At 41.9% G+C, this 24694-nt stretch overlaps 1 long non-coding RNA gene across 1 annotated transcript in view; it reads right to left on the bottom strand.

The window, feature by feature from the left end:
• Positions 1–17507, bottom strand: part of LOC142417105 (uncharacterized) — a 67213-nt gene extending 49706 nt beyond the window's left edge. Inside the window, exon 1 of the long non-coding RNA XR_012777892.1 lies at positions 17347–17507. This is a non-coding gene — a long non-coding RNA (uncharacterized LOC142417105). The remainder of the gene's footprint in view (positions 1–17346) is intronic.
• Between the last annotated feature and the right edge of the window lie 7187 nt (positions 17508–24694).

Raw genomic sequence — 24694 nt, 5'->3', positions numbered from 1 at the left:
TGACATGTTTAAAGCATCTGAACGTCAAGGTACTGACATAGCACAGAGCGAGTCTCCCTTCCCTATCCTGCTCAGATGGCTCTTGTCAGCAGCTGCCTCCAGCCCTCCTCTCAGCCCCCTGTTTTCCATGAGGGCTTCCCTCCCTCCCGCCTTCCCTCCTGCTCTGGAGCCGCTGCTCTGGAGCTCGCATTATTTCCTTTCTCGGAGCCTACAGTCTGGAGCCAGCAAAGTTTGTCTGCTTCCCTGGGTTCAGCTAATAAATTGGGATCAGGGGGTCACACAGCAGGGGACTTGGAAGCCTGAGAGCCTCTGACACCATTTTTATTAGTTTTTACTATACATACCATTTCAGGAGCCGGGATGCCATCCCAGTGGGGCCCTACCCATTGCTTAGTAACTAAGATTTTGTAATCTAAGTTTTGACAAGGTCATTTTTTACCTTGGGAGAGGGTGGGGGAGGGAGAACCCCCACGTACATTAATTACACAAACACTGTGGGGACAATGCAAATAGGAACCCATTTCCCTTTTGCATCAGGGCTAAAGAATGAAAAATCTTTTTACTATAGGGCTATTACAAGCCAAACAGGCCAGGATATTTTAAACGGCACACTGATACAGTCCCGTCCTCTGCTTGCAGATTGGATGAGTGCATTTCAGCCTTTCCCCTGTCTATCCCTAAGAAAACATGCTGTCAACAAAAGTGACCACACCTGGAGGTAGCCACAGAGCCCTGATGCCCAGGTTATATTAAATGCCCCCATGCCTCTGCTGGCAGCACAGGGGTGACCCTGACAAAGCTAAAATCAAGTAACAAAACCTCCACCGGCTTCAGCATCACCATGCTGATTAACCCTGTGTTTAGTTAATCACTGCTGGCACATAGGGTATAAATTACCTTTGGCAAGCTCTGGTCCCAGCAGACAGAGGTGTGAAGAGCCCAAACACCCACTGGCCCTTCAGGTCAAGCAGAGACAGTTTTTTCCCCTGATATAATGTTTCTTAGGCTAACAAGCAGGACATTTAGAAAGCATGGGAAACAAGGAACCACTGCCACTGAAAGCAAGTCAGCGCTGGGACAATTTCGTGAGAGCAGGTACAGATCAAAGCCAAACCACGGGAAGAACTGTGGTGGCAGCACGCTGCCATCGCTGTAGGGAAACGGAGCCTGGAGAAGTGAGCTGCCCGACCAGCCCGACCCAGCTGAAGCACGGCAAAACAGTCATTTGGGCCCACAGCCACACAAGATAGTGCAGAGAAGGAGCCAGTCTGCCCAGCTGGGCCTTCTCTTGTGCATTTAGTGCTGCTTTCTCCAACTGCAGCTTTGCTGTGTTCAATAACCCTGAGCATATTTTTCTTTTTTTTTTATCTGCTGCTCTGCTCTGATAAATTCATTCTGGAAGGACGAAAAAGGTCCTTTGGTCACTGCTACCTTTGCCTTGCACCCTCTCCCCTGATGCAGAGCTGTGTGAGGTGTATGCCTCTGATGTGGTTAAAGTAGGACTGAGATTGAGTAATGCTTTGAGGTCCTTCGGTATGCTTTCTGCTGGCTGTCACCTCATCGGGCTCCAGCGTATGCTTTGAGGTTAAGTCCCAGTGTTTGTGTTTTGGACCTTTGTTGTGGTTGCTTGATTTGTTCACGATGGCCTTGCTTCTGCCACCCCACAAGCAAATGCAAAATTCACGAAGTGGTGACTCAGTCATTTTATGCACTGGCAGCAGCAGCAGCTGGCAGGGGCTCGAAACAGATCAGAGAACAGGGCAACAAGTGTCTCCAAGATGGATTTCAGACAAACAAGGAAAAATTAAAAACCTGAAAAAGCAAGGGGAGAAAAAGCCTGATATTAAATAAAGAGACAGAAAAACAGCTGGAATGTGAAGTAGAGGCTGAAGAGATCAAAAGTAAATCAGTTCTGTGATAGACAAGGAACTGTGTTGTGCTTCTGAACAGCAACACTCAAAATATGGCAACTCACTGGCCCATACAGCTTTTTCCATTCGTTAAACTCAGTTTGCACGTCAAAAGAAGTTGCTTTTTGCTGCCAGCACTGGAAGCTCAAAGCAGAACCTACAGATCAAGCTGTTTTCTTCCTGCTTCAGGCATCAGCCCTAAAAATAAAATGACCCTGGAGGACTCAAAAGCTGGCTCGCTCCTTTGGTTGATAGGATATGAAGTAGGATAGCAAGGCTTGTGCTCGTTCTTCTACAGTTATATGAGCTCTGTGGGTTTTCAAATAACAAAAATATGTCCCCAGACATGAAAGGGGAACTTCATCCTGACCTGTTTTTACATCATGGTAACACCTTCATCCCTGGAGGAGAAAACAGTGATCCTTATAACATATCCTCTCCTATCTCAATGTATAGTACTGAAGGCACTTACTCAGTGGACATACAGAACTGTGAATAACATCAATAAGTGATCACAGTACCAAGCCACACATCTGAACTGAAGCTGTGAATTTTCCAATAAAAGCAAGACATTATGAGCTATGACGCACATAAAAAGGACATTTCTACATTAACCATGTTTCAGGCTGAACACATGAGAAAGTATCAGATATGGACTTAAATGATAAAGCACATGGTAAAATATCGAGTTCATAGAGGGAGGAAAGATGGTCTTGTGCTTAAGCACAGCATTAGAGTCACAATGCCTGGATCCTGTCCTTGGTATGACCCACAATCATCCTGCGAGACCTCAAGCAAGTCTTGCCTTAGCTATGTAGTACTTGTGAAATCACTACAAAGTGTAGTGATTTTTTTTTTTTAAGCAGTGCACAGCAATTTACATTTGGAGAGCTTTATAACTCATTTCTGTCTGTTTGATCTCCAGCCCCAACTTTTCTGGCAAAATAGCAATTAGAGCACAAGTGCTGAGCCGGCTCTTTGTTGCTGCCCATGCCCTATCAGACTCAGAAAATGATTGTGACTCAGTCACCTAAGCTGCGTTCTGTTTATTCATGTGTAAACTGGGAATCATTATAATTGCTTTCTAAGCATTAATTGATTATTCCTCATAGCATTACTATAGAATTCCTAGAACAGAGAGGAATAAAACCAACAAGAGGAGCAGACAGCAGCAAAACTGCAAACTGCTCATAATTTTTAGTTTACTTTTTTTTCCTTCTTCTGAGCACTGAGATGCGGGAGGTTCTTTCCACTCACGTCTTGACTTCGACATAGCGTGCCATGGTTTGCTCTGTGACTTCAGTCCATCCATCTCAACTTTTCTTTGTGCAGACACAACTCCATCTCAGAAGTGAAAGCGTACGTTCCCAGGGGTGACTAGCAGGGGTTTTCCTGACTCCCATGAAGACAATGAAGATATGTCTGCTTATATCACTACCTATATTTGCTCAGATCAAGAAATCTTCTATCTTTCTCTATCATTAGGGGGCAAGATAGTCAGATGGATATCAGGACATGACTCATTAATTTCTAGGTGCAGTTACCTTCTTCTACAACTTCTCTATGCATTTGTGCCACCAGCCACCACTCTCATATACATATGCACGTTTCCTCCAGTTGGCTGACGTCCTTCTGTAGCTCTGCACGTCTCCCTGCCTGTTAGAGCAAGCGGCTGGAAAGCAATTGCGACCAACACGCTAATTTGTGTAAAGAGAAATTACTCCCCTTCCTTCCTGGGGCTGAACTGCCTTGAGCGCAGTATGGATGGATCAGCAACTAAAACCCCAGAGCAGATAAGGAACCAAGTCAGAGTGGCAGTAGGTGTGTTACACGGGCAGATTAACTTCACACCCTTAATCATTTCCAGCAACAAAACAACCAAAACAAAACACAAGTCAGACTACAAAACTTAGGTCTGGTTCTCCCTTAGGAAAAAAATAAACAGAAAAAATACAAGCCAAAAGAAGCAACCTTTGTAAATCACTTATATGGGAAGAGGCAGGTATATACTACAGCTTGGTAATGCAAACAGTCTCCTTTTCCCTAACAGAGTATATGCTCGGCTTGTAACAAATACTGCATAACAGAGTCATAGTTTTAGTTTTGATTTTTATGGTGTTAGGCTAAAATTATTTTACTATTATAGTTATTTAGTGACAGGTCATTTAGTCACACAATACCAAGTGCTAGCACGGAAGATTAACTGGAAATATGGTCTGCACATTTTACTCCTAAAAAATCAGTTTCCTCTCATCTCAGGTAACAACATGGAAACATACTGAAAGGACAAAAGGAACACTCAAACACAGTAAGCAGGGCTAGCTAGTAAAGATTCAAGCAGATATTCTCAGCTCTCTATACGACACTCACAGAATTGTCCCACCTGAAACCCAGAAGTTTCTCATGGTGGAGGAGAAAGTTATTTGGGAAAAATACACAAGTGAAAAATCAGACATTTCTGCTAGCGGGCAGCTAGCTGAACACTCATTTCTCTCCTCAGAGAATGTTTTAATGGAAAATCTGACTGATCTCGCAGAGACCATTCCAAGGCAGTGATACTGAGTCATAAAGCAAAGCCGTAGCTACCATACAGCCTGATCCAATGCCCCTGCAGTCAATAGGAAGGCTCTGGAACAGGCCCATACAAATTAAATAAAGTTTGCAGCATGGCTGTTATTAGCTCAGACCCACTGGAGGAGCTGGCAATGAAAAGCTGCTGCTGCTGCTGCTTTCACAAAGACTCTTCTCTCACTGTTATCAATGTCATTTCTCTCCAAGGATGTTCTGCAAATTGAGACAGGCATCAAACTGAGGAGTGTTCTTTGGACTTTGTTGTTCGAAGAGGGATGAAAAAACAGTTTCACAGCTGTAGGTTGAGCATGAAAAATGTGGCAGGTGACAGAAAGAGGGTCACCACACTGTGAGCGTGTCTCTGTTTGACAGTGTATGGGCTTGGTTTTCTGTTATTTTGTGTGAATTTAGTGCTGGTAAAATGGGAAAAAATGCTAGTCTATTTAAATCCTGGGATGAGGAGCAGCAGCAGTCATCACTTAATGGGAAAAAATATTCCCCTTCAGATGAAGAAAGGAACAAAATCTATATAAAGGACAGCCAGTAACAGAAATCAGACATGGAAGTGTAAGTCAGGATATAAGAAAAAAGAAGCTCCAGAAGGGACACTGAACAAGCCTAACTGATCTCCTGACATAAGGCACATCCCTTGAAGTCAGACATCTCTGTCAACAGGGGGTAGGGACCAAAAAAAAGTCAAAGCACAATAATCTGCTAATTCAGGAGGACAGAGAAGAGACAGAGACGTGATTGTATGTTATAGGACAAAAGAAAAGCCACAAAGGGAGCCCTTGACCTCCATCTCTCAGCTCTCAGTTCAGACGCAAGACAGGAATAGCAGAGGCGGTAGCAGCTTCTTGTGTTGTAATGCTCACCTCTCACTTGGAAGGACCACAGAGAGGCGAGGAGAGCACCCAACCATCATCTACAAACAGTGGCATCGGTAAACCCTGCCCTTGATGGATTTCCATTGGAGACTATGGTCAGGAAGGCAATGAATGCAAAGAGAGGATCGGAAGAAGAAATTATTTAATTAACTATATACCAATGCCAAAAGCCTGGGTAATAAACAAGAGGAAATAGAATTAGTCATTTATGAGCACTAATTTGACCTAGCTGTTATTACTGAGCCTTGTAGAATGATTTGCATGACTGACTGTTTAAATCAATGGTTGTAATCTACTTAGATAGGGCCCAGATCTTAGAAGAAAATGAGTAGAAAAGATGGCTTTACCTATAACCAAGTCACTAACAATTAAAAAAAAAAAAAAAAGCTATGCTGAATGCTTCCTACTTCATGACCCTGATAAGGCAACATGACGGCATATTAGTTGACATCCCCTACCATCATGCTAGAAAGCAGGGTGACTAATACAAAAACTGGTTGTTTATGAGGTGTAGGATGAAAAGATAATCTACTAACCTCAAGGTCTCCCATGAGAGATCGATGCTAATCCCCCTTAGAATTACTAAATATCCTAGCTGTAAAACCAGGTAGCGGAGAAGTCACCAGGCTGTGGAAAACCTCTCCACTGTTCTCTTGACAAACAGAGGAACTGATCGCCCAATAAACATCGGTAACATAAGTACAATTAATTATGAGTCAATCACACTTGTTACAGGCAATAAGATCAAACTATCTAAACTATTAATGATATATACTTGGAGCCCTGAAAAGTTTTCAGCTTTGTGAAACTGTTATGGGCAATTCAGTTGAGGGAAAAAGTCTCCCTGACCAAACATGATTGGGAATTATTTATGAACATCTTACTAAAAGCCCCAGATGACACAACCAAATAGTTAAGAGATGAGATGATACTGGTCAAATAATTAATCTACACTAACAAATTGCAGAAACCTAATAAAAGCAAGGAAAATTATATAGCCAGTAGGATAAAGCATAAAATAGACTAAATCTGAAGTTTATTAGGAATCTTGAAATGGAATTTGTGCTTAGAGCTAACACTGAAATGCAAAAGACTACTACCAGAGGAAGACATTTTTCAAGACAATACACCTAAGCAATTCCCATCTAAGAGTTCCCAAGCAGGGAACCAAATGATTTCAGCATGCCTTGGAAGAGGGAAGATTCTAGAAAATAAACCTGATGTTCTGCCAATGTCTTAAAAGACAATGAACAGATACATTACTCCGATACTAAGACTGAGGAAAACAAACTAACCAAAGGAATACTGTGAACCTCAAAGCATGGAAATGGACAAACCTATAAGCAATCAACATGAGTTTACGGAAACCACAGCCTACCAAATCTATTTGATTTCTCTTTGAGATGATAAACAGAGCTAATAAAGTCACTATCTCATGATCAGATTTCTGGGAGGCATTTTAAATCAGGTTTATAGAGAATTCAGCGTTAGGCAATGGATCAAAACGCATAGGTCTATTGTACCCCTTGGCTTTACAGTATGTGGTACTAACAGGGCTGGGAAGAGCGTGCAGGGCAGGAGCTGACTGCCACCATCAAGGAGGGAGTGCAGGGCACGGCATCCGGCTACTGCCATTACAGCAGCACCACTACTAAGGCTATTTAAAGGCCTCAGTGGGGATAGATTTTTCAGCATAGTAGGAACAAGAATGGTCTGGTCTTAAAAAGATTTTACAAACATGGTAAGGCATATTTACTAGCCTAGTTCATTGTCTCTACAATTTCTCCTCCTGAGACACGGACAAACACCTGAGGAATGGCAACACAAAAAGAAAATGCCTTTCAAAGGCACTATACTTCCCTGAGGCCAATTAGGAACTATGCTGTCTTTTCACAGATCCCAGTGGTGTCCCGTATCCGTATCAATACTACATATCTCTGCTGGTATAAAATGACCAAGTTTTTCCTTTGGTTTAAGCCATACCCATTATTTGCTGCTGTATCTTACTACCTCCAAAGCACACTCTGAATGTAAAGCTCTAACAAGCTATAGGGCCAGCTCCACTGGTATTAGAAGATCTTCCAGAAAGCAAAACAAAAGCTTTTGTGTAATGATACATACATTTCTTTGCTGAAAATCATGGAGAGCAAGAAGTGGCAACCGTCATTCGCTGACCTTCTAGCATGCATGTCATGCAATGACCTTGACCTTATTTTTAACCTCTTACATGCCATGCCTTGATGCCAGCCCTGCAGGGTTATGCTAGTTAAAGCTTCAGTGATTACTTCGAAGTGACAGATGGAGTGTCAAAGCAAACAGCATCTGTCCAAAGGGCCCCAGTAGGTGATGCTTCACAGAGTATCTCCTGAACATCTGCAGTAATTAAATGCTTAAGCTGAACAAAATTTAATTTTGCAGGCTGTGTTGAATCAGATATAGTTCACTGCACAGGGGCCCTTGATCTGCTCTGTGCTCCTAGAAAATAGTGTTGCTTCTCCCTAAGCCCTCTTCACCCTGAACTTGAGAACTGTGGCAGCTTGTTTGTTCAAAAAATAGGCATTTAGTGGCTAAATACCCAATTCGGCATCCAATGAAGTTGTTTCCCATGTCTGAAAGGAGACTACAACCCGAATTTAAAAGCGTGCATCACTTCTCAATTCTTTTATGCAAGGGGTAGGTTATTTTACCAGAGTGGAAGGCTTTTTGGTTTTGTTTGTTTCTTGCAGAACTCAGTAATGATACCTTAATAAACGTGGGTTCTCTGTGAATCCCAGGCAAGTTGAAAAACATCAAGCGATGTTGTTACTCAAGAGATGTTACTGATGGGAAAAAGCATGAAGAAAGTGAGAAGTGGGAAAGGCCAGAAACTTATCAAAGTGGGAGACATTTGAGTTTGATAGTCAGCAATCTTAAAAAGCCCAGTGCAGGGATAAAATACGCTCCGTTCCCTCCACGGAAGGGAGGCAAAGCTCAGCAAGTCAGTACCAAAGACACAATAGAGACCATTTAATTTACTTGCATTTACACATACCTGGGGTGGGACCACCATTCACTCCTTCCTACTTGTGGCATTCCTAGCAGCTTGAATTGACATGCCCTGTAGTTCACTCAACTCTCTCATTTTAAAAGTACAAGAAATATCTCATTTGGGAGAAAAGTGATGAGGATGTTAGCAATTTGAAGAAGAATCTGTGACCAGTACAAGCCAAAAAAGCAGCCGTAGAGTCAAGCCAAGCAGTCAGGAGGCAGACAGGTCTGTAGAGAGGAGATAGCACTTCTTACAACAGACGATGGCTGTCAGACTGATATATCAAGCTTTACTGTAATACTCATGGACCTCATTGTAGCCACAGTTTCCTGGCTACAGAAAAAAACCCCATTGATATATCCTTTCCAAGACAGAAAGGGACAAGGAAACGAAAACCCTTTGTGCTGCGCAGCAGGGAAACTTTATTATGGAGGGACAATTTTCTCAGAGTCCCAAATATCTGGCAACCCTGATCGTTCTGAACAGGAAACAGGTCATAAGATAAATGTTCAGCCTTCGGCACTTACTACGCAGAGTGCAAGGCTCTCATATGGAGGTTACCATATAATATTGGATTATGGTAATACTTTACATTGCATTGCTGATAGGGTTTTTTCATAGGTTTTCACGTTCATTGCTTAACTCTCCATAGTTTATATTATTTTCTTCTATCTAATCTATCATATTTCGTGGGCACCTATCACTTTGGGATCCTTTTTCTATAAGCAGTAATATATTTCTTACACATTGGACACTTGGTTTCACCAGTTACCTGCCAGCACTGGTTCTTTCCCTCTCATTCCGTTGGGGAACCCAAAAAAGATGCACTGTTGATTTCATCCTTTGCCAAAAGCTGAGGCTGTTGGTCTGGGAATTGTACGTATTAGGAAATCCATTTGTGCTCCCTCTTCTTACTCAATGGCTTTTCCTTTTCCAGCAACAGAGCAAAGGTCTGCAGGTCACACCAGAAGAGGGTAATTCATTATTTTTTAGTTGACAAAGTTGAGAGTGAGTAGGAAAAGAGCTGAAACAATGGAAATGCTGATCTCATTCTAAATCATGAATTACATTTAATTCTCTGTTGGTGTTTTTTCATTGCCCACTAAACCTAAACTGTTCACACATCTAGTGGGGCAAGTTCAGAGCCAAAAATGTCAGCAGGGGTCATAACTGGAGAATGGGCAGAAGATGAGCTAATGGTTGGAGTCAAGGCTGGTATATGCCCACAAGTCACATTCAGATATAATCATCCAAGACCTTCAACTCTCCTTGCAAAAGTGTGATCACACTTCAAAACACCCAGCAAATTTGCTGTCCTGGATCTGAGCTCTGACTTACTGGGACCCACAGTGGCATGGCCAGCTCAAGTTTGTCTTACCTCTGAAATTAAAAGCTTTTGATTCTGGATATAGTTTGTGTAATTCTATATTTTAAAAGATTATCAAGATAGACTTCTCCATGTGACAAATCCTGGGCCCACTATCACGGAAGGCCTAGACCCTCTGATCAGGGTAAATCCTGCACCAAATACTGCTTTGGACAGTCAGAAAAACTTAGGAAGGAAGGAAGAAGAAAAAAGAAAAAGGCTGTAAGGAGGAAAGGAAACTCACAACACGGCTAATATGTGAATGGGGGATGGGAAAAGAGAAGACGAAATAAAGGCCATGTCAAATGACTCTGCTTTCCCCTCTATTTCGTTTGGAGAGAAGATTAGGTTACTACAGTTCAACAGGACTCAGTTTGCTTATTGCTTTGGGCATTAAGAACTTAATGCAAACGTAATGAAGTTAAACCTGTGGCATAGATAATGGTCATTAGCAGCCTTCTTTCCCTGTCATAAACCTGACCCTTGTTAACTCCCATTTTATCTTTCTATGCAGATGATTTTGAGTGGGGCAGGAAGTATTCTCTATTCTGTCCAATTTGGGGAAAAAGTCAGCTAGCGAGAATGCACTGATATTTCCCAAACTGAAGCCCCTCTCCCCCCATTACAGCCCAGGCTGCGTTACAAACTAGAGGGAAACGCTAGGAAGAAAGAGCAGAATTGGAGCCCTTGACAGAAAAAACGTAACTTGTAGTAGGGACAAGAGCTTCAAGAAGTCAGCTGGGATTGAAATCTGCTAAGAGAAGGATCTTAGGGAAAAGGCAAGGATTAAAAAGTTTTAGCACAAAACAAAGCCTATTTACTGTTTAACCCCTTCATTTCTGTCCTCCACCTTCCAGATAATGGAGCTCTTTCCCCACTCATTAAGTTCTTTTAGAGTTTACAGAATCACAGGATCGTATAGGTTGGAAAAGACCTTTAAGATCATCGAGTCCAACCGTAAACCTAACACTACCAAGACCACCACTACACCACGTCCCTAAGCAGAGTTTACTGACTGAGGGCAAAATTGCCCCTGCAAACAGATCCTTGATAGCTGTTGCAGCATTTCTGTGCCACTGCTCTGACAAAGGGAATCCTGTTACCCAGCTCTGTCAAGAAACCTCTCCCCTGGATGAGAGATATTTGAATAGACCAATGCGATCAAATATCCTAATTCTTCAGTAGTTACCCAAAACTCAAATCTTCTTTCACCAGGGACCCAGCAGGAGCATAAGTATAGCCAAAAGAAACCCATTTTTCATGACTGCATGGGGAAAACTCTGTCTCATTATCACCCCTGTCTGAAAAGATGCTCTAGTTCATTCTGCTTTTAGAAGCAAGATGACAATTACTAACATTTTTATATGTTTGCCTAATAATAATGGTCAGGCTTTTTTTTTCCTGGGAATTATGCGGTGGCATGAAGAAACTTAATTTAAGGTTACAAACTGAGGTGACCGTGCCATTGTCTATCTACAAATGGAGAAGGGCTATATAGCAACATTGACCTTAAAGATAAATTTATCAATTTTGAGGTTTCATTGCCAAGTGAATCCAAACATACCAAAAGGGCAGTAATAGAGCCCTCAAGCCAATTGCAACGTTGCATTACCTTCAAAGGAAGGATGATCTGGCCCTCAAAGTGAAAATGCTTCTTAATAATATCAGTCATCACAAGAGTTACACCTATATTTGAGTAACAGGGAGTGGATTAGTCATCACTTGATGAGCAAACAAAAAATGAATTTTTGGGTTATAGTCCCAGAGAATTATCTGTTTTCCTGTAAATTCACTAGAAAGGAGGAAAACCACAGACTCAAATCTCAGCTTGGGGTAATTCTGCATTTCATGCTGAAAAGGGGTCTGTACAGGACATTGCTGAATAGACAGATAAACCAGTCAAATTTTAAGGTGTAGAAGCCAATATGACTGCTTGAATCATCTCCCAATCTCCTGTTCAGCTTCTCATCTACTTTATTTACACAGACATATGTGATTTTGTTGCCAGCTGGTGATTTGGCAATAAAATGAAATCTGAGCCTAATGTGCCTAGAAGATTTGTTTGGAAAAAAATAAACCCAAGATAAAAAAAACCAAACTAAGTAGTACTTGTTTATAGAAACATTACGGTACCTTTGATCCTTTCTTCTGTTCTGCTTCAATATGCTTGAGTAAAAAGAAAATACGCTGTAAATTTCAGAGAGCAGCATGGGGGCTCCTATGTTTGTGTTACAAAGACAGACTGAAGCCTTTAATCAAGACAAACTCCTGTAGGGCAAATTTCCCAATCCAGCATTAGTGTGGTGGTGTTGCTAGGTGGATCCCCATCCAACCAATCTACAGTTCTTGTAACTTGTCTGACCCATTTCTGTGGCAGGGCAGCCCTGCAAAATCATTTGGGCATGAGAGAAGGTGGGGAGACAAGAAGTTCACACACAAGGAATGAAGACATGAGCTAATAAACACATGAATACTTTGAAAAATAATGCAGGACACTTAAGAATGGCTGAGACACTGAACTAGAAATACCAAAGCAGAGATACAAATACTATAGAAAACATAGCATCCATATGAAGAAAGTTTCACATACCCACGACCCTGAATAAAAACACTAACAGTGAGTCCCTTGACCTTTTCTATACATACACATGTCAGACAAATATGTACATGCTGCTCTTTAAAATCTGATATTTATTATATCTCACATCAAAGCCTAACTGCACATGGACAGATTCTCATAGTATTTGAGCATGCAATAAGCACAGCGGAGAGAAAAAAGGCATTAAAGCTGCCTGTCTTATGGAAGTCCCAGGCAGGTAATAATACCTAAAAACCAGTGGATACTTTTGTATATGAAATTGCTGTAATAATTACACTTAAAAATCAGATGTGGAAATGCACCCTTAAGGTCTATTAGGACACCACCTTCATAATCTAGAATTTTCATTAGGATTCAGAGAGTTAGTGTCTTCATAGGAAAACCAATGGCTTTTCAAATGCTTGTCCAAAGTGCATAAGGTACATAGCACTATGCTGTGCTACAAACTGATATATATTGGGAAGTAAAATATGGTATTCAAATGAGAATACATTTAAAAAATACAACAGTATTTCCTTTAAAAACCCTGTTTTCAAGCAGTGTAATGGATTCCTTTCAGACGAAAATCTTGTCCCTTTTCTCAGAACAGTTGTGAATACACTCAGTTGATTCTGAATTCTCCATGACCAGATAAGTACTTACAGTTACAAACTCTTAACAAAAAAGAACTCCAGAATGGCCAAGGGAAAGCATCATTTGCCTCTGCACGGATTACAGCTGTACTGTAACCCAGCACCCAGTGTACCCAGGAGTCATGGAAGAACACGTGGAGAAATGTACACTGCTGGGGCTACTGCAGTAGGAAAGGGTTTAATTTAGCCACCTCCTCACACCGACAGGCTCTGGCGGCACATCAGGAAATCCCACAGCGACCACCTGATGTATCTGCGTGGATATTTCCAGTCTTCTCTACGGTTCCACGTTTCTGCTACGTCAAGCCTTCGAATGCAGATGGTGCTCCATGGACAGGTGAACTGATTTATGTTCTCTCAGGTAAGGGGCCACAGCGCAGAAGTGGCTGATTGCTATCAGTTTAGAGGGAGAAGGAATCTGGGCCTTCTCCAGCTTTCTAATGACAAGTGGAAACCATATGAAATTTCCTACAGTCATCCAAAGAGAGCAGGAGCTGAAAGGTAACTTCCCCACCCATGTGGAGGTGTTTAAAGCCTGCTGAGAACTTCCCTCAGCCAAATGTTCAGGCTCCCTGCACTGTAGTGATTTCTGCAGCCTCCTCTATCTTTGAAACTTGAGAAAGTTATTGTTGGCATACAAAGAGGCTGGCAAAGTGTCATCCCATGATTCAGCATATCAAGAAGCAAGATAGCATAATGAATCATTGTGCAAAAGGGTTGCGCAACACGGACTGAAACAGTCCATATAAAAGCACTGTTGTATTGGAATGAAAATGGCTTTTTCGTGGAAGATACCCATCTGCCAAAAAACCCGTTGTATAACTAATGTTTTATGAGCAGAAGATCCAGAGATAGAGGCACCGATGCTAGGACCTCGCCTACTGTGACACAGACATACGAGAAGATACTTTGGTTTGCCAGGATGATTTGTTTACAATTGTAAACATCTGGTACAGAAGGTTTTGAAAGAGTTTCATGAGTTGGAAAGAGGAGAAAAGAAGTCCTGCATCTGATTTAAACTGTACTGTGAATTGGAGACAATCCATTGGAGTCAACGGAGATAACCTGGCACAAAACCATCCTCAGTGCACGGAGAATCAGAGCCAAAGAGTGTCGATGTACAGAGCCTTACTGCGTTTCCTTATCCAGCGCATGAGAAAGTCTGCAATATCTCAGGCTACTTCAGCTATTTCCAACAAACAACTGTCTTTTCACCTCCATGACATTGCCCAACAGCCCCCATTCCCCATTAATTCCTCCCCAAGTGCTCTGACAGGGTCAGACACTGGCACGCCAACGCTGCACCCCGTAAGGGGCCATGCCTTTTGTCTGTTACTGCCCCTCCATCTGCCTTGGGAAGGGCTCTCCAGTTCGCTAGCTGGTTATGGTGAGCTGGTCTCCATCAGAAGAGCACCCTCACACCCTTTTTCCCAGCCTTTCCTCCTTTCTGGCAAAAAGAGACCATCATTCCTAGAGGCTCCTTTCGGGCAAAAAGAGAGGATCATTCCTAGAGGAAAGGCTCCAAAAGACTCTTCTTTTAAAATTTAAAAAAACATCCAGCCTTTAAAAAGACAGCTCAAGGGTCTTTTTGTTGAAAGAACCGATATCCTTAGAAAGGAAAACCTTCTATTTCAGGATTTTTCAGCTTGCCTTAGATTCATGGACTACTACTAAGAAATCTGGCAAACGTGACTAAGAAAAAAGCAAGTTCACACATCCCATAAGGCCGTTCATCTGAGCGGCAATTCTAACGGGGGGCAGCACTGCCTCTGGAAAAACTGTAGAGCCACACATCACAAAAAAACTGAAAGGCACTGGGCTTTCTTTGTAACTCTTATTTGTGAGCTGATATTGCACAACCGCCAAGCAGCACGCTTCTGTCCTGACCTCGGGGACGAGGCCTGCCCGCGCCGGCAGCTGCGCACCACGTGGACTGAGACCAGCAACTCCTTTTGCTGAAAAGCCACCGGGCTGTCATCAGATGGTAACAGTGACTGACCCTGGCCAGACTTGCCACGCTAAGCCAAAAAGAAAAAGCTCTGCAAATCACGAGCCGTATCCCTCTGCATCCTTCAGGCGCCCAGTCCCCATCCCCTACTTCTTTTAATTTAGATAATTGGTTTCAATGCCCTGTTTAACTTCTGTTTCCCCTGCCTGTGTTCCCCCTTTGCTTCCTCCCTGCTGGCTCGCTGCTTGCTTGCCCAAAGAGCTGTTTTGTCACCCTTTTTCATACTTTATTTTCCTTTTATATACCTTGACTGGCTCGGATGCTATTAATTCTATTTAATAAAGGTGGGAGACACAGGCAGCGAGGGAGGGAGGGCACGTGGTTAGAAATAATGCAAATAGATCAAACATTCACCCTACACACCTCAAATTATGGGAACCTAGAAATAAGGCAGTAGTTAAGGGCCTCAGCCACTTATATTGGCAAACCCGTCTTTCATAAGCATGCAATTTAGATTTAATAATATGCTTAATGAATGGTAATTAAAAACAAATTGCAATTAAAACACTATTTAATGAGGTTTAACAGTGATATGATAGATATGTATCTATCACCAAGTTCAACTTCAATAAATATTTTCTTAATAACAAACTGGCATTTAATTAGTATGGGAAAAATGTTGCTGTTAAATCTAAATTAAATTAAAACATACTTAGGGCACTTACCCACTTAATAGTATGTGTTAATGAAAAATATTTAAAAGGCTTTTTCTTTCTTTTTTTTTTAAAGGGTAATGGCTACAAGAATTAAATAAAAGACATTTAATTGATTGCAGTATATGAAGGCATGATCCAGCCCTACGCATAAACACTTCGTTGATTTAAGAGTTTCCTAACCCACAATATCCACACTATGACACATGTAAATGAACAAACAACCTGGCTAGAATCTGAAGTTTAAGATTTAACAAATGCAACAGTTTACAAAGTCATACTCAAAATTCCCACCGCACCTTTCCCACTAACCTTTCCATGTCATTTTATGATCCTATTATCATAAATATCTGAGCACCTGCCAAAAATTTTAAAATAGAAATAAAGTGTTTTCTTTCTTCCTGCAGATATAAAGTTTGAATATTTCATAGATCTTTATTTGTTTAGTGGGAGAGGGCAGGAGAAGAAGTTTAGTATTTTGAGCTTAGCATATGTCAACTATTTTGTTTGAAACTGAGGTTTGTGAAATCTTTATTTCTCATAAAAGGTATTTCAGTAGCTTAAGCCCTGATCCTATCTGTCTCCTGTGCTCCCAAGACTCCTTATAGTGGCTGATACTATAATTGCTCCAGCACTCATTATGACTTGGACTAAATTCAAATAAAACATTTTATAGTGAATAATAGCTTTTAGGAGAACACAAAATTTTTGCAGAAAACATGGATCCTTAAAACGTTTAGTATTTTTGATTAACTGGTTGGAACTGGGAAGGATTCATTTTGATAGAGCCTGTGGAAATGCAAAATAAAATCTGAAGAAATATTTTATAATTCCCTTTTTACACCTTTCTTTACTGAGTATTTCAGGACAGAAACTGGGAAAAACCCCAAACCAAAATGTTTTCCTCACAGACATGACCAGGACTCCTTCTTCTCTGTCTTCACAGTACCTACCACAAGGGGTCTGGTTCATAAGAAGGACGCAACAGTAAGAGAGATTTACAATGTAAATGTAAGTGGTTCCCTAAGGCAAAAAAAGACTTTTCAGTGCTTCACTCTGCAGAAATTTTGTACATAATGCCATTGCTGTATAGCAACATGTGTCACATATACTGGTATGGGTTTATTATTGCTAACAGTATGTAACATACCTACTTGCAGAACGAAACAAGCTTATAAGAAAAAATGGCACAACATTAAATGTAATTTAAATAAAGAAGGAAAACGCATTGGGACAATATCTGCCATGAGTTCACTATGACTTCTGCTTCTTCTTTGCAAATGGAAAAGACTTACAGGAACTTGATACTAAAAATACAATTTTAGCCCATAGCTCTGTTCCTCTTGAAGACACCATCAAGAACAGGAGATGATAGTCATAAACCTGGTCTCTCTGAATAGCTTCCCACTTAATCCCACCAGCAGCTGCTTGGCTCAAACCTCTTCTTTCTCCTTACATATCACCAACAGACTAGAACGAGGACTACTAGTTTTAAATTTCAGTTATTTTCTCTTGGATTTAAAGTGCCAATCTTGGTTTAACATGATTGGTCCAATGTTGCACAGTATTATTTTATAAAGCAAAAGAACTAGCCATAGAAAATAGGTAACAGATAAGCAATGTGAGAATGAGTTCCCGAATATGGCATATAATATTATGCCACACATAAACAGAGAGAAATAGTGTACGTACCCAGCCAATTCACGATTGATCCTGAAAGCTCAGATATATCAGTTGCAGAATGTGAAGGATGTTTTCCTGGCATGTTCCAGCTTCAGATATGATGCGGATAACACTTGGCATTAAATAATGCTCCTGTGATTCCAGTTTTCAAGCGTTTCACAATCCACTGCTAAATGTGACATCCTGGATGAAACAAATGACTTGATTAAGGACTTATTAACATTGAAACAGAACTGACTTCATGCATTATGACAGGTTCTACTGTACATGTCACACTGCATCAGAGCTGAAAGCAAAGATATTGTCCTTACTTCAGAAAAAAGCAACTATTTAGTTAGGGAAATACACACTCCGCAGCAGTAGGCACAGATAGAGCCTCTTTCCAGCAGGCAGAACAGAAATTCACGTCCAGTTTTTCAGTCCTGTGTCTCCTCGTACACAGTGGTGGCTGTTGTATATCTTACCACGCTCCTACTTGGATGGAACAAAAAACATTTAACTTGAATAAAATAGCTGGGCGTCCTATGAAATTAACAGTTAAACTGTTGTGCTTTGAGGAGGACAATCTTCCTCTACTTTCTCCATTTAAACTACTTCTTAGAAATCAGAAAGCCCCAACAGGGACCGTGGAAAGATGATCTGTGATATGGATTACTGGATAATGGTGGAAATGCCCTGGTACTGCACCCAGTTTTGATGCCAAGACCACAGCTACAATACAACCCACAGCTCAGTGTCACCTTGTCCGCAGCATACCCAGTCACCTCATGAAAGCTCCCAGTCACAAACTGTGGAGTTGCCCTCTGAAAAGCCCCAGGGAAATCCATGGAGTTTTGGCTATGTTGGTACCCGCTGCTGGAACTACGGTGGTTCAGATGAAACTGGAAGTCAATCAGATTTGTCTTCCTAATCAGGCGGGGGCTTTCAAAAATTCAACTTAAGATGCAAGAAAAGAAAAAGGGAGATGGGAAGCATAGAATCAGAAGCTCTGAAAAATAATTTGTTCAGGGTTGGCTAGACTGCGCCAAGCTTGCCAGTCATTCTGAGCCAGGAGAGCTAATGCTCTTACCAAGGGGAGAGCAAAGTGCCATCGCTGATGCCACCAAAGATTTAAACAGTCAGGAACTATCGTTCCACCAATAACGTATTTTCCACCAAAAATGGTAGAGAGGTGCTGATTAAAGAAAGATGGTGCTTTAACACTCTCAGCTTGTGGCTAGCAGCCTGGCATTTCTGGTGATGCTCGGCTCAGGCTGAGACAAACAGGAGGCCCATGCCAAGTTGTTTTGCAGTCAGTGGCCTGTTGCCAGAGTGTCATTTTTCACAGAAAGGACACAATACCAAGCAATCTGGCTGAGAATGAATAAAAATGTCATCTGTGTTTGCTCCACTTCAAGGGCTCGTGCAGCATTGTTCTCCTCGTGTGCAATACAATTCCAATTGATCCAACAGACACATCAAAAGATGCTTCTCGGGGACCTACTGGTCAGTCTTCCAACCTTGACAAGGAACTCGCACCAAACTATTACATTTTATAGCAGTGATTAAAAAGGGTTCATTTCTTTCGTGAGCTGGGGATGGTTTATTTTTTGCCTACTGGAAATTTGTCTCTTCTTTCACCCAGCAAAAAAGCACAAGAATTAGACAATGAGACAGCATGGAAAAGAAATATGCTTAGCAGAAATAGCAAACCATCAGATTTGCACATTGCTGGAGATACAAAAGGAAAGATGATTGAGAAAAGGCTGCAAAGCCAAAAAAGCACTGACAAGATTTATCTGCCATCTGCAAAAAAGAAAGGAGCAAACAGAAATAAACACATGCGTGAGAAGGCAAGAGGAATGAACGGTGGTTTATTCTCATGGGGGACCTTTCACTGGCTGAACTCTAAAGACTTTGCTGATACAGAGACATGGTTTTTGAAACAGAGTATACGTAATTTCTGTCCTCAGTAACCGTGGCTGAAGATGCACAGTGAGACAGCCTCATCTTGGGCCCTAACCCAGGAAAAGCATACAAGAGGTACCCAAGGAGAGTAAGAACTACAGCTGGCTTTTATGTGTTTCCCTAGAGAGGGGTCTCCATGTTTGACTGGCCATTTGCACACCATCTGCACGTGCTGTTAGGACATAAAGTTGGAATAGTTGTGCAAGGTAAAGAGGATCTTTTTTTTTTCATGGTTAGACTGAATTCAAGATGCTAAGCACTTCTTCAGAGTTGTTCAGCCTCCTCATCTCCTAAAGACAGCAACGGATGTTGGCGGTATTGAGTAACATGCAGAAAATCCCAGACAAATGGGCTGTACCAGCTGGTACTAATGGGAAAGAGCGGTAGGGAGCTGGGGAAAGAGTAAAGCTCCCCTTGCCATCTCAGTGCATTCCTGCCAACAGCGAGTGATACGATCTGATTCTAAACCCAACCCTCAAGACTGGATTTTTATGCTTGGAGAGAGATGAGGAACAGCTTACAACAAGTCTCCATGAACCATCATAATGAAGAAACTGTAAATATCAGATACAGCGAAACACAACAAGCAAGAGCGGAGAGCGTATATTCCTCACCTACTGTTGTGCAGGGAACAGAGGCGCTGGATATTTAAAATTAGGAGCTTTTTTAAATGAGAGTGTTCTGCATCCTCACTGGTGAGTCAAACATGCTCTGACAGGCAACTCCTTGAGCAATAAATTAATTTGTGTCTTGAAAAATAAAATTAGAGAATCCCATAGAAGACCTCTGTGTTTTGAAAGCCGAAGAATGACCCAAAGAATAAGAACAAACAGCACTGGAAGAAGTCGTGCCCCTTTTCTCCCATCCCCAAGCCAGGATTTACTCTCCGTAAGCCATCCCTGAACATGATTTGGTAACCCCTGACTTAAAAAAGAAATGGCCAGTAGGGATTCCCCCACCTGCCTTAGCCATTAGCATCAGAAGCCATTTGAACGGGAGCTGCAGGGAAGATTTCCCCAGTCATAACGGCATTCAACACCAGCTTGCTCTGTGACCTGAAGATACACCTGGCTCCAACCTGTGAGAGGAAGGCCACGGCTTTATACAGTCCGGTCTGCCACCGCACCGCAACAGCCAGGCCTGGTACCACACTGACGCTGTCCTAGCCAGCGAGCAAAGCTAGGACTGACAGCACAACGATTCAGCATCCAAGGTGCACTGCACAAACCATACATGTGATACATCACTTAAAAAGGGGCTGCAGAAAGAAGTTACCATAAAGTTTCCATTCCAAAGCACTAAAATCTTACATTTGCTTATTAAATTTCAGTTGGGGCCCCAGGCAACTGAACAGAACACAGGTCTAGCTACTGCATTTTGCTTTGCTTACTGCTATGACATACAGCCATAACTTACATAAATGGCAAAGCATAGGACTTTAATCTTGGCTAACCATCCCTTCCACCTCTGGCTTTCAGGGTAAAACTGACATCACATTTTAGGTTCGGGGTTTTTGTTTTTTCTTTCTTTTCTTTTAAAAGCATTACGGGAATGTGGAACAAAAGAAGAATAGCATATCCTCTGTTTAAGAGCCCCTGATTCAAAGACCAGTTGAGACAATGGCAGGATTCTCATGTATTTTGCAGGCATTTAATAATAACCCAATGAGTCCAGTCGGAAAGTCAGTACTCTCACGGGCCTGCTGGGAACCTGGGCTCCCCCCGCTCACCGGTGCTTTCACATGGCTGCACGCACAGATGTGTGGCATCCCTGCATGTTCTGACACGGTGGCAGCCCTGAGAAATCCCCTGGCAGCCTGAAGCTCAGACCCGCAGCCTCACTTAGCCGTGCACGCAAGGAGCTGGGTGCTGCGTTAGGGCTCTGCTCCTATGTGAATGCTGCAAAATGGGATCTGAGATGATGAAACTTCTTGTAGTTCCTACTCTTTGGCAATCATTTTAGATGGTACAGACTTTAAAGCCCCGACCCTCTCTCAGGTGGTGTTTCTATAATGCTTCGCACAGCAAGGAAGGAAGAATTTTCTAAAAAGTTCAATAAAAATCTGATTTCCCATAAGCTAGGCTTCAGGGGCTCAAGGAATTGCCAGCACTAAGTGCTCAAAACCTGTCAGGTCTCCAAAAGGCTTGAAATGGGCTTGAAAATCATGAAAAAATAGTAAGAAATGTAGGGGACTTTTTATTTGCTTTTTTATTTTGGAGCCTAGAACATAATAACCACATCATGTTTCAAACTCTCTTCCACAACACCATGAAGACTAGAAATGTGTGGGTTTGCACCTCTATAAAGAAGAAATGTGCTGGGGTTTATTTTTTGTATATTAAAAGTGAGAGTTCAAAGAAATAGCAAGATTACAAGAGCTCAGGCTTTAAGAGAACCCCCAAGCATTACGGGGAAGATTCACAATAATGTTACCAGGCTTGGTACCTTTGTACTCTTCCTCCAAGGCCAATAGTCTCCACTCACAGCTGAGGATCTCCTTCCCTCAGGTAGCACTACAGAAAAAGAGTTAAACAGTGGCAAGGAGAGACCAACAAGCTTGTAAAATATGTAGTAAACAGGCTAACACCACTCAGCTGTTGTTGCAACCCCCCAAAATTGTACTGGATAATTAACATATTAGCCATTCTTCAGCATTTGCTAATTCCAAAGGTTTATGCTGGCAGTCAAAACCAGAAATAGCACATCTCAAACAACAGGAGCAGCACATGCTGGAATCAAGCAGCAGCAGAGCAGAGAGCTAAAGCATACGCTTAACTCTGATGAACAGGAACGCACGCATGGTTAAAAAGTTAAGTGTGGGATTAAATATTTTGCTGGATTGAGACCAGATGAATTCCATAGTTAGTTTATTGTTATCATTACTACTATCATCATTACTGCTGAACAGAGAACAGTCCATGTTAAAGCTGGCTAACCTTTTTCAAAATAACGTTTTCATGCAATTTATCCAGAATATACTGGCATTTACACATTTCAAGCTAATGATTCCAAAGAGAAAGATCAGTGACTCCAATTTGTTATGACAAAGCTGAGCAGGTCTAGCTACTACTTTGCACCCCAGGAATGGTTTTGATAATCTACGGTACCTTAAGAAAATGGTCCTAACACTAAACAATGGAGCAGAATGTGCAACAAGTAAACATTAGCAGGAATATTTGGATATGCAGAGCAGCAGAATGAGGGGAGTTCAGGCATTCCTATCTTGTTTGTTTTTAAACACAATGTTCCTGCTGTAAAGAGTTGGTTAAGAGCAGATGTTGACATTCGAAACTCTCTCTTTTTTTTTAATTTAAAATACTAATACTGGATAATATTACAAAAGATGAGAGGGTAGTGCTCCTTTACAGAGATTTATCTTTTACTTTTTTTAAACCAATGGGCATTTCAGATGTTCAGGAACTGTGACTTTAAGACATCTGTATTTGTATTTAGTTACCTTTTTCCTAAATGAGAATACAACATGGCACGTGGTGTCTTTCAAACCAAACACCTGTAGTCAGAATTAGAAGCTTCACAACTACCACTGCTTAAGTTCCCAGGGGTTGGGGAGGTGGTGGGGAATTGTTCAGCTCAGAGGCAGGGAAAGCTGGCAACCTCATCAGCAGCGTTATCAAGGCCTCTCCAGATCTGAATGGCTTTCCTGTCTGCATATTTTTATAGGTATGTATATATATTTATTTATTCATTTTCTTTTAAGGCTAGTTCCAACAGGAAAAAAGTAATAGAACAGTGAGAATTTCCTGTGACAGTATAACCAGGAAAAAAAAAGGTCCATTAAATAAAATAAACCTAGACAAAGCCTTATGTGAAACTGAAATAAGGCTGAGATGCCCCAGGTGCAACATGGGTCAACTGTCCCTCTTACAGCTCAGCGCTGGAAACGTGCCCAGCTTTTGTAAAAGGTCCCAAAGCCACAGTAGAAAGCTCAAGATGTTGACTGGCCTTGGGCTACACACTTGGCTGCTGCAGAGGCAGCGACCTTTGTTCCTGACACAGGGCTGGATTTTTTTTTTTTTTTTTTTTTTTTTTTTTTGGTTTTCACCGGAGTTCTTCCTTGTCACAGGAAAAAGAACTGCTCGGCAGTTAGGGTTTGCAGCCTGACATTTTGGCATCCGATTTTTTTTCACAGGCAAAACTCTATTTAGAAAATGGACTGAAGCCCACTGTTCATACCGGTTGCATGCGGCTGGCAGCTTCAGGAGACTGTGGGCTGAAGTATAGCTGCAGAGCACGCTGCAAAGCCCCATCAGTATGCATTTGATCCTATTCTGCACAGGCCAGGACCGGAGAGAGGGCACTGTGGACTCCACGTACAATTAAAGGCTTCTCCAATGAACACTCCAATGAGAATAAAGAGTGGAATCGGATGTGGACCCATGACATTTCTCTGTCTCTTCTCATAAACCAACTCCAGCTCATTTTCTGCAAGTCCCCCAAACTATCTACCAAGTGGCAATGATTTCTGAACAGAGTGGACAGAAGACCCAAAAGTGGAATTGCATAATGCTGGTCCCACCACTTGCCATCCTGCTTTTTAAGCCCTTATTTTAATGGATGATGAAACAGTGAAAGGGCCCTGTGCAAAAGGCATAGAGTAGGGAGGGGAATCCACTCCTCCACATTTTTCCAGAAGCAGGTAAAACCCATCAACTTTCATCACAAGGATCAGTGCTTGTTCAGTGTCATATGGGTAACAGCAGACCAGTGACAAGAGACAAATGGTGCTACTGATGCTTGCTTTTTAAAATTACTGTTATTGTTGTGTATTACCATAGCACCTGTGGGTTGCCTTTGTGGGACAGTAACCCACAGTGACAGACACCATGCAAAGCCAGCACAAACAGATGGTTCTTGAACCAAGGAGTCTTCACTCCAAGCCAAAAGGCGACAGATGATGTTACAGACAAGGGGAGTCCGTGGAAACCACCAAAGTTTGCCACCATAGTCATCACAGAGCTCAGCACACCAACAACTTCACTCCTGTGAAGGTTTTATAGCCATCTTAGAAAAGGAGTTTTAAAGAGAAACTGGGAAGAGAGTAATGAAGCTGCCTTAACAGCACAGGAAAACACGTGAGGGTGCTTTCAAATTTTAAAAGCTGGGCAATAGAGAGTGGTACAGTGGGCTGATCAGAGGCCAAAACTGACATCTTAACCACAAAAGAAATATATTGGGTGGAGAAAGGCCATGAAAGACTGTGGGGGCAAAGACAAGCAGATTATGCTTGATATGATCAAGAGCAGAGACTTGCAAGAGAGATGCAGTGAGAGGGGTGATAGGCAGGTGAGGCAAATGATCCTTTTTTGCAGCATAAAGGACATGCATGAACAGGGTGAGACTGGATTTCCCAAGGCCAGAGTTAGCAATGTTGTAATAGTGATTAAGGAGC

This window comes from Mycteria americana, chromosome 14 (assembly GCF_035582795.1).
Source record: "Mycteria americana isolate JAX WOST 10 ecotype Jacksonville Zoo and Gardens chromosome 14, USCA_MyAme_1.0, whole genome shotgun sequence".
NCBI lineage: Eukaryota > Metazoa > Chordata > Aves > Ciconiiformes > Ciconiidae > Mycteria > Mycteria americana.
This window is presented reverse-complemented; position numbering and strand designations above follow the sequence as displayed.